At 38.9% G+C, this 16,789-nt stretch overlaps 1 long non-coding RNA gene across 1 annotated transcript in view; it reads left to right on the forward strand.

Annotated features, from left to right (window-relative positions):
- Positions 1 to 1,315: 1,315 nt before the first annotated feature.
- LOC137860629 (uncharacterized) overlaps positions 1,316 to 16,789 on the forward strand; it is a 35,591-nt gene continuing 20,117 nt past the window's right edge. The window contains exons 1-4 of the long non-coding RNA XR_011099109.1: positions 1,316 to 3,459; positions 7,447 to 7,497; positions 8,632 to 9,473; positions 14,890 to 15,057. This is a non-coding gene — a long non-coding RNA (uncharacterized lncRNA). The remainder of the gene's footprint in view (positions 3,460 to 7,446; positions 7,498 to 8,631; positions 9,474 to 14,889; positions 15,058 to 16,789) is intronic.

A 16,789-nucleotide genomic window follows, 5' to 3' on the forward strand; every position in this document is an offset into this window, starting at 1 on the left:
AGCAAGGCTTTTGACACGGTTTCCCATAGGATCCTACTGGACAAAATGTCCACCATACAGCTAAATAAAAACATCATACAATGGGTGAGCAATTGGCTAACGGGCAGGGCCCAAAGGGTTATGGTAAATGGGGCTGCGTCAGGCTGGCGGGCGGTCACCAGTGGGGTCCCTCAAGGCTCCATTTTAGGGCCGGTACTTTTCAGTATTTTTAAAAACGATCTGGATGTGGGAATAGAAGGTATTTTGAGCAAGTTTGCTGGTGACACCAAACTTGGAGGAGTTGTGGACTCAAATGAGGGTGGAAAGGCCTTGCAGAGGGATCTGGATAGGTTGGAGAGATGGGCGATCACCAACCGCATGAAGTTCAATAAGAGCAAGTGCCGGGTCCTGCACCTGGGACGGGGAAACCCTGGCTGCACGTACAGACTGGGCGATGAGACGCTGGAGAGCAGCCTAGAAGAGAGGGATCTGGGGGTCGTGGTAGGCAGCAAGTTGAATATGAGCCAGCAGTGTGCCCTTGCAGCCAGGAGGGCCAACCGCGTCCTGGGGTGCATCAAGCACGGCATCGCTAGTAGGTCAAGGGAGGTGATTGTCCCGCTCTACTCTGCGCTGGTGCGGCCTCACCTCGAGTACTGTGTGCAGTTCTGGGCACCACAGTATAAAAAGGACATGAAACTGTTGGAGAGTGTCCAGAGGAGGGCTACGAAGATGGTGAAAGGCCTGGAGGGGAAGACGTACGAGGAACGGCTGAGGGCACTGGGCCTGTTCTGCCTGGAGAAGAGGAGGCTGAGAGGAGACCTCATCGCAGTCTACAACTTCCTCGTAAGGGGGTGTCGAGAGGCAGGAGACCTTTTCTCCATTAACACCAGTGACAGGACCCGCGGGAACGGGGTTAAGCTGAGGCAGGGGAAATTTAGGCTTGACATCAGGAGGGGGTTCTTCACAGAGAGGGTGGTTGCACACTGGAACAGGCTCCCCAGGGAAGTGGTAACTGCACCGAGCCTGTCTGAATTTAAGAAAAGATTGGACTGTGCACTTAGTCACATGGTCTGAACTTTTGGGTAGACCTGTGCGGTGTCAAGAGTTGGACTTGATGATCCTTAAGGGTCCCTTCCAACTCAGGATATTCTATGATTCTATGATTCTATGACAATCTTATTAATGCAAGGAAGAAGGAAAAAAGGGGAACAGTTTGTATCTCCAAACTTTTCCAAAGTATATAAAATATTTGATTCCACCACAAACTTGGGAAATCAGGTCTGCCACTGGCACAAGACTGAATCTTTTTCTTATGTGAAATTCTGACAGGACTCCTTTGTGACAGAAGTGTTTAGGTATTGACTGAAATTTTTTGTTTTCATCTCTTTTCTGAAGAATTCAGCTTAGATAATCAACATTTTAAGCCATACAAATTAGGAAAGTGTCTTCTGATAATGTTTTGCTAGCAGGAGTCAGTGAGAAGGACTTTTTTATGAGCATGTGCTTTGGTAAATAAACATGCGTTCCTCTGTTGTATTTAATGTCTATAAGGGAAGAAACCCTACCAGTAGAAGTTTTCGTGCCCTTTTTTCTCCAAAAACATACGGGTGTGTTTAGAGTATGCAAATCTTTTTATCTCTGCTTACAGAAACCCTACTGCTACACCTCCTGGTGTCTCTTAATCTTTAATGTTTCTGTCTTTAAATGGCTCTCCTTCGTGTCTTCTTCCCCCAGCAAGACAAGCACTTATTTTCCCATTTTAGGTATGGGGAGCTGAGGTTAGATTTTCAGTTCCCAGGTACAAAAAAAAAAAAGAACAGCCCAGAGGGAAAAATCCCAGGTTAGATGATTTTAGCTTAAATGCAAGCAGAACAGATGAATGACATGATACTGGGGACATACATGTCTTTGCTTAGCCTCATTCCATCCAACAACTGTCCTCAATATATACTGCACAATTTTAGTGCTGGTTTAAAGCTCCTCAAAGTTTTCTACAGTGAATAGAAACTGGTTCTTCTTATAGGTCAATGATAAGTACTACTTATCATGGGGCTACTGGAGGTGACTACAGAAGAATGTACAGATGTCCTTCATCTCAGATCACCTGAGATGACATCATGTTTCATCTATCAGATGAAATAGAGTGTCTCAGGAACTGCATCTGGCTGCTACTGTCGTTGCAGTGAGGCTAGGGATGAAGCGTGCAGGCAGGGATCCTGGTGCTTCAGTGTGGGCTGCCTCCCTGGCAGCACAGATCCTCTCTCCATCACCCGTTGCTTCTTGCCTGGTTATTCATTGCCTTCCAGTGTTGCCCCCAGATGGGGCAATACCTGTTTTCTTTCTGGAGAGCAATTTGCCTGTCCTAAACATCTGTCTATTTTGCCTTTCCCAGAGCTGGCTTGAACTGTTTAAATGCGACGCATCAGGATCACATGGAACAATTCCCATATTCATTATAGTATCTCTGGGACAACTCCAGCCATTGTTTCAAGACAACTTCGTATTTGAGATAGTTAATGTGTTTTAGCTCTTTTTAATATGATTTAGTAGCTGGGTGTAAAAACAACAAATCAGACATGCTATCAGCCAATTCACTGAATGCTGGAGTTTGGAAATCTTGCCTGTACAGCCCCTTGTCTTTCACACACTCATTCAGTGAGGTGAGCCCCCCCCCTCACTCTCTGGAGAGAACCGCAGCCCTTCCCTGTGCCTGCAGCCCCTTCTCCCCAGGCTGAAAAGGCCAGCAGGATAAGAGTGCCCTAGCTCAGGCTTCTGCCCCAGGGCCCCGTGTTGCTGCAGGTGAGCTCAGACCACGCTTCCAGGTTTAGAGGTCCACACCTTGATGTTCTCACAGGGAAAATGTAAGTATTTGTATTAGGTCATGTAATTTTGTATTGGTGTGTTGTGCAATTTACAGATAGTAATTCCTATTCATTTCTGGCTGGTATGATGTCCAGCACTGTCTGGATGTTATTATCCATACAATGGCAGATCTGAAGAGGGCTTGGGAGCCCAGTACTCAGCTGGGACAAATCAACATTGCTGTATTTATGTGAGAGAAGTGATATTGTTTTACCATAGCTACAACACATCCATTTCTGAGCATGTTTGCTATTGTTAATACTCACCTTGGTGATAACTAGATAACTGTGCAGTTACTCACAAAATTTCTTGCTTGCATTTTTACAGTCTTTCCCCTTCCCACCTCCTACCTCCTCTGCTTGGCCACAGTTATTTATACAGCTTGGTATTGCTTTTCATTAAATATATCTTTTCCAAATGTCAGTTTAGGTTTACCTGAATTTTATGGGACTGTCTTGGAAATGTTGAATAAAATTCTGACTTTCATCTCTTGTCTAGACTTCTGCTAAACCTCCAGGGCATTGTGGATGACAAGTGACAGCTTTTAAGATGAACTTTTTCTAAAAAGTTTTTTAATCCTCCTAAGGAAACCCTTCTGAAGAAAATGAATCCAAAATGGTGATTTCCTTAAATTGTTTGCTTTAGAAGCTTTTCTGGTTTCCTGTTCTCTGCAGGAAAGGTTTTGCCTCACGTATATTTATGGTGTCTTCCCCTCTCCCCCATGTTTTCTTGCATATTTGACAGTAATATCATTAAAGTGTGTGAAGATGACTAACTGCTTAGAGGTCTAACTACATGCTCAGGGGCTGAAGTACATGTTGCTTCTAAGTTTGCATGTTTATTGACTTGATAGTAAATGGAGTTAATTCTGCAAAGAAGCAGTTCGTGCAGGGCAGGAAAGTCTTTTAGATCGCTTTGTTGCTGTTAACAATTTTGGTATGAAAATGCATGAGGTGCAACTGAACTCTCAGTTTGGCTGTTCTGCTTGTTATTTTAAAATACATGTCTTCCAAAGTAATTTCTGTGGTTTTTTTTTTTTTTTTTTTTTTTTTTTTAGAAGGCTATTCTGTAACAACCTGTGATGGAAAAGGAAGGTATAGCATCATGACTTCAGGCTCCACAGATACTTCCAATTTCTGTCTCTTGCTAGATCACATTGATGCAGATCAGCTCAAGATGGCCTGATTTGCAGTACCCACAGGATTGCTGTGGTGTAGGGACACCTTGCTTGCCTTGATGGCAGTAGCTCCCACTGTCCTCCTTTTGCAGGCAGTGGCTGCCCAGAAGTGGCAGGATGCTAGTGTTCAAAACAGAGCAGTGGTTGCATGGCATGCTGCAGCATGAAGGGCACCCATCTGAGAAGGGATGAGCACTGTGCTGATTTGTACTTGCTGTGGGTTGATACAGCCCCCCAGCAGTTAGCACTGCTCAGCTTTAAAAACAAGCCTAGGAAAAATGCAGGGGTTTATTCCACCCATCTTATCCCATTCCTTAGATAAAATGCTTCTTTTGAAAAGTTTCCTAGGTTTGTCAGCAAAGATATTTTATACTAGTATAAAGAATATTGTATATAGTATAAAGAATACTATGTCCACTGTGTATACATTTAGCAGGGACTTGCTGGACATCAGCTGGTAAAAATCCTTCAAGATCGCTTTCCCACTGTGCATTCTTGAGACTCTCTCAGCTCATATTTTTTCCAGAAAGAAATAGATGCACACAAAACACGTGCATGCACTATGAATCTGATGTGTTCAGAATGTGTCAAAACTTCTGCACAAGCTGCACAGGTGACAAAAGCATGTGTAGTAAGTCAGATACATTCTGGACATACTGAATTTTCTGTTCATATACAAATTGTCTCCACAGTGCATGCAAAGACTGGATGATCTGTCACAGATGAGTCATAGTCACTACACGTGCACTGCGGCAGTGAGATCTGGATAGCTGTCAGCTCCCTCTGAGCTAGTGCTTCTGGGAACCACTGGTCTAAATAGATGGATGAAAAGTGTCGCCAGGGTAGCAGAGGTCCAGACCGTGGGCTCAGAGGCTTACCAGAGCCACAGTAGGGATAAACAAAAAATTTCAGTGTCCTGAATTCCTCTTAAATATCCCACCATTGGGTTGTTCTGTTAGGATACTTAATTTCATGATCCTTTTACCTGTATTCTGAGCTGTTAATTTCAAAAGTAAATTAATGTGTACTGGGGAAAATGCCACTAAATTTGTCATAAGAAAAATCCAGAGTCAGCAGCTCCTGTGACCTGTATGATGGGTAGTGATTAACTGGAATGGGAGCATTCATGAATCCTGCAAGGGAGTCTTCTCATGCTGGGAAAACCCCCAAATAATCAGGTGTGCTTGTTAAAGTTTCCTGGTGCCTTCTTCCCATCCTACTGCTGGAAAAGTTAATAAGGAATTACCAGAAATTAATAGGTATGGTATTTATATTCTCCAACTGTGATACTGCCTACAGCAGATACCTGCCATTGTTGGACCTATTCAGACAGGCCTTTTGTACATTTTGTGCATGTTCAGTTAACTTATGTTGATTGATGATGACTCTCCAAGTCTGTATTTCTATTTGGGGGTGTGACCTCTGTTGCTTTGTGTTCAGACACCTAGAACTAAGGCCTACTGATTTGGGTGAAGTGTTTCATAGCGGATTCAAATCTACCTTTGTAACTGCTTTGAGATGAAAGCAAAACAGTACCATCAAGTTAAAATATTTTAATAGCATATTTAACACTGTATTTTAAACTTCATTCCTACATGGAGGCTGCGTGATGGCAAGAGTGAGCCCTTCAGAGTTCACTGACCCTCCAGAAGGGAGATCATAAACTTTGCATACCAATACAAATAAAAGAAATTGATATATCAACCTCTGTTTAAATTACTTTTAAAACACAAGTGTTGAGGGGATAAGGCATAGATCGAAATAGGCCCCTAACTCAGAAGCGGCCAACCCATCAGAAGGCAGAATACTGAAAAGGTCATCTTGAAATGACATAGGACTGTATTTCATAAAATACAGGCGTTACATTTCTGGAACTTCATTTGTGTGACAAAAACTGTGACAGGAACAGAGGTTGGCACAAAATCAATATACTCGGGCAGGGACTGTAATAAATAATAAAAATGAGGAACAGCATAAATTTTAACCAGTTTTCATTACAAGTTAAAGCCAGACTGATTTCCTATGTGATCTCTTGAAGCTGCACAATTTCCAAAGACGCATCAGCAAAGGTATATTTTTCATTTTGGATGAAAGGTGCTAAGACAAGTATTAAAGAGAAGGAGAGAAACTGAGGGAAAGAGAAAAAGGGCTGTTCATCACCTTCATTGCACTTGGGTGATGCCATCTGGAAGGGAGGTGTGGAGGAAGGGGCAGGAGACAGGTCGGGGCCTGCCATGCCCCATCATGGCCCTGCACTCCCCTGGGGCTGAGGAGACTCAGCTGTTTAAATGTTATTCAGCCTCAAGAAGTCTGTTTTATACAGTGCTGAACAACTTCTCATCCCTGAGCACAAGACAGTTTCGTGTCTTGCAGAGCTTGCTCAACACTGAGGTCCTGACACTTTAATTTTCCAGTCAAATGTACCAGTAACATCAATTAGCAAGCATAATCCTCTTGTGTGAGCCTGTCACTGTCCTCTAAAATGTAAGCTGCGCTGGTGCTACAAAATGATAAATGTGTTAGTTCAGATTTTATCAACCCAAATGGACGCAAGCTCTTCGGTCTGGCTCAGTCTGTGGTGGTGATTGTCTTGCTGAGACCTCCTTGGGCAAGAGGAGTGACTCAGCTCTCCTGGTTCACCTCCCCCTTGGCAGTAGAGAAAGCTGAGCCCAGGCCTCCACAATAGACCTCCGCTGAGACTGACAACTTCCTACGGCTGCGGGTTAACCTTGTTATGACAGCACAGCTGCAGTTACCATTGTACGCGATAGCACGCTCTTCCCAAAGTAATAGCAGCTCTCGGAATCACAAATTGCAGCCAGTGCTTCATCTCTTGTGTTGTTATTTAGCCACAAATGACTCTGACATCAGTTTCTAATGGCACAGACGTGCTTTTTTCGGTTTTCTCCTGAATGGAAGGTTAGCAGGGAACAGTGCCTGTTATAGTAGTTCTATTTCATGAATTTATAGCAAAAAATATGAACCTGTGTCCACTCCCATGTTCCCATTTGACAAGTGCTTTGTTACTGGAACACCTTTCCACCATCCTATCAAGAGTAATAGTAATCAGATGCATCCGTACATCACTGTACATTGCACGTAGTTCTGCCTGGAAAAAAAAAAGTGTTTCAATGCAAATATTATGTTTAAATTATGTTTTTATTTGGAGTGTGCAACATTCTTTTTTATTAGTGGAGAAATTCCTGTACTTATTTGTTTGTTTATTTGTTTTTGTCATAGAAAGACTGATAGAATCTGTGGACGAAGTAGTTTTTATTACTGTCAAAATATTTCAGGTAGAGTTAAATTAGCTTCTTGTTTCTCAAATTCTCCTTTAATATTTTCCTTCTGTCACATTCTAACACTTGTCAAGCAAAACTCAGTACTCAAGGCTGGCTCTCTGACCACTGACCGTTTTTTTTTTCAAGTGTTCACAAACCACCACATTCTCTCTCTTGACCTTCTGGATAATTCCCCAGGTAAATATACTTTTTCAATGAACCTCCCTCTATCTTATGGATAACAATTATATGATGTTCGTTACTCAAATTGCCCAAATGTCTATGCTACAATTTAATGCACAAAACCTCATAATATCCGAATGCTTCAGAACTAGCTATTATTAGAATAAATTTTTGAGTGGATATTTTTAGTGTTCACAAATATAGGGTGTAGCATTATTAAATTTCTTTAGTTGAACTGTGTGTCTCAGGAATGTGCCAAACCCAGTACAGCTTTTAATTGCTTCATTCTCTACTCAATAATTTTCCTGCTGTTATTAGCATGTGCTGCTCAGCAATCATTCTGAGCCAAGGCATTTGTCGGAGGTTTCTTTTGTGTAGTGTTTGTGTTCTGCCTCTCAGCTCTCTATAACACAGCTCTGCACATGAAACTGCTCTACTCCATGACTGATTTCAACTGGCAATTGCAAGAACTCAGAGAAAATATATTTCTTCATAAAGCAGGCCTTATAGCTATAGCTGGGTAGAAGAATTAGTATGGGTTATATTTCTTAGATGGCAATGCAAAAAAAAAAGCTGAAAAGATTTGGAAGATCTATCAGCACTTTGCAGACATATGGTTTTCAATCTTGTAGGGAGGGAGAACAGTAAATAGGGGAATACCAACCTCAAGCACCTGCAGGCACTAAACCTGGGTTTGAGAATCCTCCGTCTTGTGCAGTCTTATTCATTCTATGGGTATCTATCTATCTAAAGTAGAGATGTAATCATTTTATCTATGAAAAATGCATGCAAATAAGGTTAAATAATGAATTATTTTTATATTAATTTAATATTTTTATACAATATATCTCTGATTCATCAAATTTCAAGCAATGTTGTATTGCAATAATTTATTGGAAGACGCAAATATATACACTCTGCTGACATGAAATGTAAACCATGTTAGGAATATAATGATTAAGACATATTTACAAATCTATTCAAGCAATGGATGTACAAATTCAAATTTTATTCTGAATTTCAAAGTTAGTAAAATGGAACAGGTGATGCCTACCAAGGTGAATTGACTTATTCAGCTGACATCATGCTGTCACTGTTGTGGAGATTGTATTGAATCCACAGTGTCATCATTTTGGGGTTGTGATACAGGACAATTTCAGCAAAATGTCAGCAACCAGTGTGGAATGAGCAACACTGTGGAAGGGCCCTGGCTAACTGTCTCTGAAGGCAACCGCAAAGTAAGTGACTTGCAAGTTACCAGATTCACAATGAAGGGAGGAAAGTTTAGTTTCTCTCCTTGAGACAATGAAAGCAAGACAAAATGTGAATAAGAGAGCTTAGGCATTTTGGAGAGGTCCTTCAGAAATACATACTGCAATAGCAATGTCTTCCTTAATTAATTATGCAGTCTGAATCCTTTCCATTAAGCACTTGGCAAAAGTATTACCCTCTAGCTCTCCCTACTGGATTATTATTACATAATTTCTATATTTAATGTGTGTGAATGTATCTCTTTTAAACAACTAATTAAGCAATAACCCAAATATCTGACTATATGGTATAGATGCTTCATATTTTATGTGCATTCTGACAGTTATGGCCATGGCTTGTTTATTTTATTTTGTTTATTTTGTGATATATTAGAAAAGATACTATTTCTTCTTCTGCAGTTTACAAAGAGTCATTCTAGAGCATGAGGCTATTTCTCATAGGTGAGACTTCTAAAAACACCTAGGTGATTTTTAAGAATTCAAGATGATTTTTCAAATGTGATTTGGATGCTTAGATGCCTAAATCTTAATGTCTTTCACTGAAATTTAGTTGTCCATTTGAAAAATCTTTTAGTAACATTTAATTACATGCTGTTCTAATTGAATTGATTTTTTTAAAGCTAAAGGAAAGACTAGTCTATTTGGATTTCATCTTTCTGCAATACCCAGTTGAAGTTCTCTGTTCTTTCCAGGGGAAAATGTCCAGCATGGGTATTTTAGGTGAGTTAAAACTTGAATAGGTTATATCTCATCTGTCTCTCCCTGTATATCTCACATATCAGGACTCAGCTAAGAGAAGGCAGGGTCCTCATCAATTAAAATTTTATTAAAATATATTTACCCCTATTTTGCAATGAACAGTTTTTGCTGATGGTAAAAAGATGGCCCATTTAACTCATTATGCCAAAGAAAAAGTGTAGCTTTTATCCACATGATAGAGCTTGTAATATCAGAAAATTTAACGTTTCTTCTGAGACTTGACACCTACTGAGAAAGTTTGTAAAGAATGTAGCCACACTATGACAATAAATGTGGTAATCTGTTTATCAAATAATTTGGGTGAACTGTATTGTTTTTCCTTAATTGTTGCTTCACTGCAAAAATCTATAAAACAGAAAGTGTTTTGTATGTACCTATAGTCTGTACTAAATATGAACTGATAGCAATTTTACTATCACTGTAAAATCCATATGCTGAAATTTGACCAAACTGAATTATATATATATATCATTATATATATATATTTGTGTATATATAGTGTATATGTGTGTTTGTGTATATTTATATATATATATATATATATATATATAAATTTGAAAAGGACTAATCCCTGTGCTGAAGGCAAGAAGCACTGACTGTCTGAAGTCTTTACGGATATGACAGGCTTGACCCCAGCAATTTGTTGGGGAGGACCAAAGCAAACTAAGGGAATGAGATAATGATTAAGCACAAGATCAGGGGACCAGTGATCATATTTGTTCTTTAATCTCTGTCCACCCTGCCATCTCCCTTCATTTTTTTAAAGAACACTAGATACTCCCTGGGATGCCTAGCAGATTAAGCCTTTAAATCTACACCATCATATAATTTAGACCCTGATTTAGTCCTGGCTCCTGGTCTCCTTATTATGCAGAAAATAAAGCAGTTCACTCCTTAGCTGTCTTTCTCAGCAAATCATCTAATTCCTTTTGGGAGGACACATGATACAGCTCTGGGAAATGATCCTAGAACCACCCCTGTACCATATGGATGCAACTGCACCAGGTTTGACTCCCTCAACTCTCTGCACACCTCCAACGCAATTCCTGCAGTCTTTGCATCCTCACCTACACCTTTGTATCCTCATGCTACACCCTAATCCAAGCATTTTGTGGTCTTGAAATCTTATTATAGAAAGATGCAGCAGCACAGCCTATTTTGAATTAAACCCTATGTGAAATAATCCTATTCAGTGTGGACATGGACCTTTCATCCAAGAGACAGAAGGTCCTTTGTCAGGTAGGCATGGGTCTCTCTTTATCAGTTCTCATGGGGACCAAAAATTTTGGAGGAGACTGGATTCTTTCAGTGTTATTACCGTAACCATAGGAAATGCAGGGTAGGAACTGAAATTTTAGGTGGGCTGAATTTCTGAATGGCCTGTTTATTCATGAGAAGAGCAAGGGCACTCCTAGTTTGGGCACTTTAGATTAGTACCAGAAGATACATTTCCTGAATCTGTGCTAGTATGATATTTCAGGTCAAACTAAATTTCCATTAAATTGAAGTTTTATCCAATATAATTAAACATTAACCTCAAAACATTTTAGTATTGACACTGCTGAGAAATACCTGGACCTATAAAACATTCTGTACAGAGTGTCTAGTTCATTTCTCCATTTTGTTTTACTACTTGAAATTCACATTTTAGTGATGTAGGATGCTTATGTAAGATAAAACGATGGATTATATGAAAGAAAAATATGTTTTGATTTCACCTAAAAGTTTTTGAAAGGTGTTTGATTGCACTATAATATTGGCTTCAAGTATAAGTTCTTCATTTCAGAACTGCTTCTCAGCAGCCAGCAGTTCAAAAAGGACTTCATTTGTAAAGGAGCTCAACGTGATCTCCCAAAGCTATGCAGTGGCAAGAAATGGCTAAGGTGATTTGCACTGCACAAGGATGAGAGCTGCACACAGGGAAAAGGACTAACTTACCTCTGTAACTGAAAAATATTAACTTGACTGCATCTACCTACAGGTTTGCTTCAACAGGAACAAGATATTAAAAAGCTAGGGGAGATATAGAGAAAGCATAGAAAAGAAAACTAAGCGCTGAGTTAAAAATTCCATATATTTTAAGAGAGGTAGATAAACTTGACTTGTTTAATTTGTGGAAAAGCGGTTTGAGAGATGACTTTGATTATATTGATAATCTCTCCCAGTGGAAAAATGTCTAGGTACTAACTGCTCCGCAATATAATGGAGAAAAAACAGAGCCAGTATGTGTGAACTACAGCTGCATGAATTCACATGAGAAATAACAGTTTTGATACAAAGGTGATTAACAACAGTAATAAACTACCGGCATAAGTGATAGATTTATTGATATCTTCATATTAGTCCCTAAAAAAAAAAAAAAAGACAAAAAAATACTATTTGGCTTAAAGGTATTCACCTAAGCAGAGCTCAGCATTAGTCTGCTGTACACTCATATATCTGCTATACTGCTTCTGTGCTAGTTTGTTTCACAACTGTAATGGGTCCAGTCCATTAATATAATACTTGTATGCTGTAGTCATATATTTGAGAGAGAATCCTGCCTGAAGAGATGAGCAAATGTATGAAACCATCTGTCAAGGCAGGAAACTGAAATTTAAATGGATGTGTAAATTTCTGCTTCTGCAAAATAATAACCCGCAAAAACTTTCAGCTAATCACTTCCTTTTATTATCAGATGCACAGATATACATGTATAGCTACTACAAAAAGATCTTAATTGGTGCTTGATGCTGAGTTGGTACCTTCTTTTAGAAGTGTTTTAAGGTTGTGTCTAACATGGTTGTTCTCAAATTGGGTAAGGCCCCTAGGATCCATGAAAATTCCATTTCGTCTCTATTCTTTCTGCACTACCCCTTTCCCTCTCTGTTTTCCTTTTCTTAGAAATGCTTTCCTCTTTCACAGTCACAAAGGAATATGACATTGACTGTGACTGAATCAGGATAAAGAGACAGAAGGCAAACAGGGAACAAAGCCTGTGACCTTAAGTAAGGGCTACTTGCTGTGTAGGTGTAAAACTGGAGAGAAGAGCACCAATTTCATTGCAGAGAAGAAATAGCCTACCTTCTGCTTTTTTTTTTTTTTATTATTATTATTATTATTACAACCATTAACATCTGTATGAATGTGAATAAAATGAAGCAATATGTTGAGCTGAAAAGAGCAAAGACACCCCAACTTCATAGTAATATCAAGAGCCTCTTACAGAATTTATGGCTTATTGAATAGACCTCCCTAAGCCTATATACATCTCACCTGACATAGAATCATAACGTTTAAAAACAAAACTGTACACCTGCAAGAAATTGATGAATGGAAGGACATATCCACAAAGCACTTTATCAACTGTCTGCCACTTTCAGTATAGCAACCAGTAAAATCTCTCTCATTTTGACAAGGAAAGAATCATTAAAAATATATGCATCTGGTGGAGAAACTGGGCTAAGGAAGGTCTACTAATGGCACCATACATCAGTATGTGACCTGGTATGGAAAAAAACCTGCAGAAAACAACCCTTTAGGAATATTTATAGGGATGAAAAAAACTGTATTATGTCTTCAGATATCCTATAAACATGTCTTAAAAACATTCTAGATTGCCTATTAAAGGGAAATAAAGTTTTTAATAATATAATGTAAAAGCAAGCACAGTTAAAGTGAATTTGAATTAAAAAAATATTCCACACAGTAAACCATGTAACAACTGGATAATCATATAGCTGAAAAAATTCGTTGTCACACTTATGATAAATATACCCTGCTGTTTAGATTAATCTATGCATTTCATGTAAAACCCACTAGCATGATGCTCACATGTATTTAATTTAAAGCCTGTTAATTGACACTTTTTTTGTCTTCTTCCACAAGCAAGATCTGGAAATAAAATATCTTCTTCCTGCTGGTTGATCTTTGATCCATGATCCTCTCCTGTTGAGCAGATTTGGGCTGCAGCAAATAGAAATAGCATTCTGTGTGGGCTGTGACTAAACTCATTTCAGCACGTTTGGGGAGTGCTAAACGAGTCAGCTCTCATTTGCTGTTTCTGACTGGAGTCAGGAAAAGTGAGACAATGAAGAGCAAGAACAAAATATCCCTAAAACATATACATGAAACATTCCCCCTCACTTACCTCCCCCCATGGCTTACTGACAGAAGTAATGTATCAAACGTATTTCATGATATAATTTATTAATACTTGTAACTTCAGCAAGTTCAAATATGCTTTTCACACGATGGAACAATGATAGTGAACAATGGTAGTACATTTATATGTGGGTATACATTTGTTCTGAGCACAGACAGAAAATATACAATGAATACATTCACCCAAAACAATTCCTTCTAGAAGGAAAATGTGCTGTCAGCCAAGAACCATGTACATGATAGCCAGTTGTTTCACAGGAGGGATGCTTCTAATACATCTATATAATAGAATGGGACTTAACTGGGTATGTTTCTTCAAGCTGTACTTTTCTGTTGTTCCCCATTTTTCTTGTCTCCCTTTTAATGCACTGAAGATGGCTAAGAGGAGCACTTCTCCCACCTGCTCTCTTTTACCAGGAGTTTTGCAATTGTTGTTTCTCTTGAAGTTCTAAGAATTGGAAAGCCTATGACCATGATAAGATTTCAGCATCTATTTTAGGGAGAAAAGATGTTTCTAGTTGATGTGGCTGAAAAACAAAACAAAAATGAAAACACACACAGAACAAACAAACAAAAAAAAAAAAAAAACACTTCAAAATAAGATCAATCTGGCTTTAAAAATGATTAGAGTAAAGAAAATGCAGTTAAATTATTTTGAAGTCACAGGTGTACATCAACCAGATGAATTTTGAAGGGGAAGAAAGAATAATGGGGGATTTGATCCATGGTTTTAACACATTGATATTTTTTAAGTCTGCAAAAAGGGGAGAAGAGCCAGAAGAAAGTACCAGAAAAGGCACTAAAGATGAGGTGAGCATATGGAAAACTGAATGGCAGAGAGGGACTATTAGTGAGTATTGGGTACAAAAATTGTTCTTATATTTTTTTTCCCATGTCAACCACTTTGATTGTTATTCTAGATTTTAGTATCCTTAAAATTAAAAAAAAAGCACATAAGTTCCCATCAAAACATTGGACGAATTGGAGAAGTAGGATGAGAGAAAAGAAAAAATCATAATTGAGAGGCTTTTTGTCAAGTATGTACTCTGCCACATGAAAAAAAAAAAATAAATTTGAAATTGTTCTGAAAGAAATGCAAGGTACTTTTATTCTACACATTTTCCCATTTTATAGTTTAAGAGAGGACAAGCTAAAGGCAAGGATTACATTCTTATGCCAGTCAGTGTTGTATTAAATTGAGGTAAACTTGTTTTGTTGGTTTTTTTTTTTACAGGTTTGAAATGCCTTTCTTTCTGATATGAAATGCAAACTTGTATATATTCTACTAGAGCAAAATGCACAGCTCTTCTGCCTACCACTGATAAATCAAGGCAAACAAATTATGCAATGGGACCATTCTGCAAATTGTGCTCAGTGGATAGCATGTAAAAGGAGCATCAAGGTGAGTTTGCAAAACCTTCTGGGTGAGAGGGAAGTGCTGACATTCGGATACACGTGGTTTCATAGCTATACAAAAGTCTGATCTGCTGAATACCACAGGATCAGCAAAATAGATGAGAAAAAGATTTTTCTTACATTAATTAATGTTCTGTTCCTTATTCATTGCTTGCTGCAGAGTTGCATATTTGAACATATATACCTGGTAGATAAACTTAATTGAAGTATAGATTTAAAATAGCAGATTGTAGTATACTATACTACAACAAAGGGGAGGGAGTATTCTCTGTAACAGATTATGGGCTACTCTAAGTGTACTTTTATTTTTTAAGTATTTTTAGTATGGACACCTATGTCTGCTGTAGTCCTGTATTATAGCTGGGAAGGTTGTACTACAAACCAGACTATGTATAGGCATAAGCCTGAGATGTTCCATTCCCCGTATACTCATTCTTCATTTCTACCCCTTCTGTAGTTTCAAGTCTTCTTCAAACAGGCAGAAATCTAGCCTTTTTTTCCAGAATACAGTTCTGGTATTTGGCAGAAAATCAAAATTGATGTTCCAAGAATAGAGGAAATGCATGATTTTGATATTTATTCTTCTTTTCCATAATTGAAGGCACATTAGTATTGGTCAGGTACATGAAGATTGGTCATGTAATTAAGACTTTATTCATAAGAAATAGAGATTTCTGGTCTATTGTGTATGAGGGAAGCAGTGAGGAAGCCTGCTAACTAGTCTGATTACTAGCCTGTCTCATTAGCATGCTAGTAATCAGAACATACCCATGGTTTTCTTTGACAATACTGGATCTAGAGAAAGAGTGTGAAAATTTCACATCATGGGTATGGCGTTCTCTCTCAGGTACACAATTAGTTGTATCTGGATAAGGACCTTTCATTTTCCTACTCCTTAGCCTAGCCTCCTTTAAAAGAGGGTTATGCTCCCACATTGTCCCTGTGTCTACTCTCTTGCTGTTTTTTCTTAACATTTGAATCCATGCACCACTTTTAACTGTATGGGATGGAAAGGCAGAGGTTTTCCAAGATCATTTCATTTCTGCTAGTTTCTTGACGACTGGTGACTGATGGAGGGGAGAATCTCAAATTATTACCTCTATCTGAGGCAGTGTCTTAATAACTTGCCTGTTTGTCCATAGCTATGTACAGAGAAGTAACCTGCAGTGGGTTGCACCACATTTGCGCAGTTCATCCTGCAGAGGATATAAGAAAAAGCTGTGGAATTATACAGCCAAAGGACACAGACAAAACAGCAAGAGCAATTTTCATGCTGCAGAGTGCAAATGAAAGGGAAATCAGTCTCCAGCCATTCTGCATCTTCATGATTCATGACACTCCAAAATATCAAAAAGAAGGAGATGAACAGATCAGGTGAATGGTTGGCCACATGGCTTGTACAATCAGGGTTTTGTGTTCTAAGATCTCTGATGTACCTTCAAGAGACTGGGCATGTTGACACTGTCCTTAGGGACAAAGGAACCGAGCAGAACTGGCAACTGTTTAAGGACACTTTTTTTGGAGCACAAGAGACCTCCACTCACATGTGTAATAAGCAGGGAAAGTAAGAAAGCCGCATGGCTGAGCAAGGACCTGCTGGTCAAACTGAGATGTACGAAGGAAATGCACAGGCAGTGGAAGCAGGAACATGTGGCCTCAGAAGAGTACAGGGATGTCATCTGGATTTGTAGAGATGGGATCAATAAAACCAAGTTTTT

This window comes from Anas acuta, chromosome 1 (genome assembly GCF_963932015.1).
Source record: "Anas acuta chromosome 1, bAnaAcu1.1, whole genome shotgun sequence".
Lineage (NCBI taxonomy): Eukaryota > Metazoa > Chordata > Aves > Anseriformes > Anatidae > Anas > Anas acuta.